This window comes from Melampsora larici-populina (assembly GCF_000204055.1).
Source record: "Melampsora larici-populina 98AG31 unplaced genomic scaffold MELLAscaffold_4, whole genome shotgun sequence".
Classification (NCBI taxonomy): domain Eukaryota; kingdom Fungi; phylum Basidiomycota; class Pucciniomycetes; order Pucciniales; family Melampsoraceae; genus Melampsora; species Melampsora laricis-populina.
Genome location: NW_006768768.1, coordinates 1939820 through 1944428, shown reverse-complemented (window position 1 = coordinate 1944428; position 4609 = coordinate 1939820).

Genomic DNA, 4609 nt, shown 5'->3' with positions numbered 1-4609 from the left:
CACACTTTCATCACGCCTGAGAAGGAGTGACCAAGGTTTCAGGGTGTGAAAGCTGTGAATCACACCTCTTCACAAGTGTGAATACGGTGTGACTCACATCTTTCACAATCTCACACACCCATGAAGGAGTGACCAAGGTTTCAGAGTGTGAACAACATTTTCACACCTCTTCACAAGTGTGAATACGGTGTGAATCACATCTTTCACACTTTCATCACATGTGTGAAAGTTTCCTGAATATACTGAATATTGCAGTGTCAAATATTCACACTGCTTCACAAGCGTTAATGGATTGTGAATCAAGTCTTTCACAATTTCATCACGCCCATGAAGGTGTGACCAAGGTTTCAAACAATTTCACACCTCTTCACAAGTGTGAATAGGGGGGAATTACATTTTTTCATCAATACAACTCACATGACAAAGATAAAATTAATACAACATTCAGTGTTCCTTCTCTGCCTCCTGATCAACTATGTTGTTGTCATCCTCATCTGGAATGGGGTCCTTGTTACTCTCCTTGGGATCTGCTTGTTTAACAACTACGTACTAGCCATCATTTATGTCATCTACCCACATCTGATGTGTCCTGGCAGCCATCTTTTCAAAAGCAGTTGCCAGGAGTGCCTCTGTCATACGAGAGTTGGCATGTTGTATGACCTCCATACGTGTATTGCCCTTGAAGGTTCGACCTTTTAATGTTAAGTGGGAGGACGCAGTCTTTGGGTGGCAGTCTAAGTGGTTGAAGGGAGGCTTGAGATATTGTCCTAGAAAGTGAGACTGTGAGTGAAATGCAGCACTTGGTCAGTAATTGAAAGGAACAACTTACGGACAAGATCATTCAACTTGGCTGTGAGTTGAGATTTAAGCAAATCACTAGCCTGCGGTTTCTTAGTTCGGGTGGGTTTTGTTTTGAGATCAGATTGTGTGATGTGCCGGACAAAATGCTCAAGAAGCTTCCATTTACTATTGGTCAAGCTGGTCCAGTCGTCCGAGGATGACAACTGCATTTCCCATTGACCTTTCTCTTTGCGCGTGTTGGGGTTCCACGAGGTTGCCATGAGGGTGTAGTGTACACCATAACGGATATGAACTGTTTGAAGCTAGGTTCATTTGAAAATGTTTGAATACACTTTTTTTAGTCGAGCAATACCTATCCATTCCTCCGATATCTCCTAGTTTAGGAGAAGGGTAGCGGAAAGGGAAGGGCTAAGCCTTCCCTTCCCCTCAAACATGTATTGATGTCAATACACTAGGTGCTGATGCTGAGGCGCATGACTTGCTCCTGATCATCAGGAGTGAGGCATGCCCAGCTGTGGGTGTAGGAAAAACGCCTAGCGTTTTGACATCCCAGCTCAAAGCTGGAAGCCTTCGGAAAGGACTCTCTACTGAGATCGGGGTAGAGACCCTTTGAGCCTAGGGTGGGAGGGGTCAACAGACAAGAGGGCTCAAAAAAGGGATCGGAAAGGAGATCACACAGGAGAGAGTGGGAAGTCGGCTGATCACAGCATTACATAATAACATCTAACAATCTGTCAACAATTTAAAGAAAAACAACAAACGCGACAACGACGAACGCTCGAAAGTTGTGAGGGAACACAATGCCAGGCCTCTACTGACCCTACTCACGCTCGCAGCATCCGAGCCAGGCGAACAGTATCTCTTGCTGTCTCCCGATTGTAGCGGCGAATGTAGCGCGTGTAGCAGGAAGATCTCCATCTTCCGGACCTTTTCAAAGATCGCAAGGAAACACCCAAGTGCACCTTCAATGAAGCCCCGCCGATTCGAAGACTGTGACCTGACCATACCTCAGGTCCTTCAGGCTTACATTGTCGCATGAAGTTTATGACGCCTGCCTTAGGTAGGGGACCTTGATGGTTCGCGTGAGGGAACAGGGGGCTATTGGCGTTTCCAGGAACGTCTCGCAGGATATCGATGATAGCTGAGACTGGGTCGAGTATATTGGGTTGCTTCGAGAGACGTAAGAACTGAGATTCTCCGGGACCTGCAGTCTTTGCCAGTCGTAGTCGAATAGTTATATGATTTCTAGCTGAGTTAAAAACTACGTCTTTACGTCGAACGAAAACGCCAGGGTGATCAGGATTGAGAGTTATCTCCCCTAAGCGAGCCAGTCCCCAAAAACCCGTGAGCAACACCCCTTTCATAACTAATCCTGATGTCGTATCCGTGCTCAGATTTGATACCAATAAGTGCAAGTCCATAAGCGTCAGTCCAGATCGCATGTTCGTGATCGTCACCTCGGTTCTTTTTGCTGATTTTAACAAAAGGCGAATTTTGTCCTCATTTACAGCCGGGAAAGTCGCATTGTGTAAGACATGCCACATGCGGAGCCCGGTTAAGTAGTGTTTTGTCGTATCACTAAGAACGTCGTCTCCGTCTTCATTCTCTCGACACCAAGAGATGAAGTGGTAAATAGATGACGGAGTAGCCGGAAAGCATCGACCTGCAAAGCTCTCAGATGCTCAAAAATACCGATTAACGGCCGCTGCGTAGTGCCTAAGAGTCGACAGTGCCCAGCCGTGTTGTAAGACAAACTCGCTGGCGTCGTCCAACACGTTCACAGAGTCCTGCGAAGTTTTCCTTAACACGCTTGCTGCCCGGATGGTTGACATTTGGATGTGGGATTGGACGAAGGGTAGACCTGGGTAAGCAGTGGCAGAAGATCGATGGGTAAGTCGACGGAAATCATGTCGTGCATGGCTTTTGTAGTGTCTAATCCCCTAGACAGCTTATCCGCATCGTTATCGTTCGATACAACCCTGACTAGGTGAACGTCACAGTTGTCCGCGATCAGCAAGTCCTGAATATACTTCCATTCATTGTTTACCCAGAAATCTTTTGATTTCTTATTCCGGGCGGCCCCTTCGGTCGTAGTGTTGTCGGTCAGGCAGGAAAAGCAGTAGCCTGACAGGGACAACTTCTGCTTTAGCATTAACAATCCCAATCAAACCGCCACGGTTTCTGCCCAGGCGATGGTTCGCCTTGGGGCGTCGACTGGGTCCGACCAACCAGGCAACCACTGAAACTGTGCCCAGCTCTTCCCCAAAATTACGCCGATGCCAAAGGAAGATGAGGCATCACCAACCCAGCCCACATTCCTCACAATGTGATCCGGTATCAGACAAGTTGGCTGCAAGGTATCTAGAGTCTTCTTCCAATATTCTAAATCTTCACGAACTGTCGGCGGCATTTTCCTTGTTCCCGGCGAGCGCCATGTCGCGACCCATCTGAAGTTTTCCGCCAAATAAGCCTTTAGTTGGGGCAAGATCAAAGTAACATGACCTAATTTCCCGTTGAATTTTTTGACTTCTCTCCTCTTGAAAGATGTCCTACTCAAAAATTTGTTTAACTCTTTCTTTCGTTTCTGCAATTTCTTATCAGGTAAAGTGACCGTTTTCTTTTCCACATTCCACAAGAATCCTATGAATTTCTGCTCGTCACTGAATTCTGAGTATTTGGTCGAGTTTTTTTTCACCCCCAGGGCTTCACTTGCTTCTACTATGTCCAGCATCGATACGCGTTGAGAAGCTTCTTTTATCATTAGATTGTCGTCGACCCAACGAAAGGCCTCAACTAATTCAAACTTCCTTTTCATCAAATTCTTCCATCCGTCAGCTGGACCACCAAAAGAGCCGCAACCAGCTACCCCCCCGAAGGCAATCCTCAAATCTATGTAAATCATACCTTTGAAGTCTCTGATTGCTAAATAAGGCCATTGGGATGGGTGGGTCGGGATTTGCCTGTACGCCCCTTCCCAATCAAAGAGTCCTATCTTCACTTTCATGTTTAACTTTCTAAAGAATCATGCCACAATTTTGAAATCGTCCCACGTCGTAGCGAAATCAATTTTGTTGACAAAAGAATTCACGGACGGAATATTATCGTTGAATTTTGGGAACGACATGTCATTAATGGGCCTAAAGGTCCCGTCACCATTCTCCACAGCCCCCAAAGGACTCGTTCTAAAAAATCCTAGCCTATCAAAGACCTCTTGCTCCGTAAAGGGACCGTACATTTGTTTTGCTAGTACTTCTTTTTCTATACTCTTCTCGATCTTTTCTCTTGCGTCCAGGGCTGATTTATGGTTGGGTGGAGAAAACCATTTGCAGTTGTCGATTTGATGTTTTGGAATTCCTTGATGAAATCCGTCAATAAAACCGTCCAAAAGATATAAATAATCTGTCAATAAGTCATATTTCTGAAGCTCTTCCTCCCATATTTTTACGTTCATCTCACATCTGACTCTCGCGCACTACACAAAATATAATATTTTCTGGGCAGAAAATTAAATTATTGATACACAAAAATATTGAGAGGCCAGGAGAAGGGCAAAAAATAAATAAAAATATGCATCTTGTTCCCTGCGGTGAGAGCTTCACTCTCCATATTTTTCCATATTTTTACAGTCCGTATTGATAAGTGTACTAACAATAAACCTTCATAATCATCCAATTACAACCTGTAACAAGCACTGAAATTTGGCTCATTAGTGTTTAAAGAAACTTTTGATTTCTGAAAACACCTATAACTTTGTCAAATCTGCCTCAAAACACTCGATTTTAAGTGCATTATAAAGCTGTTTTCTTTC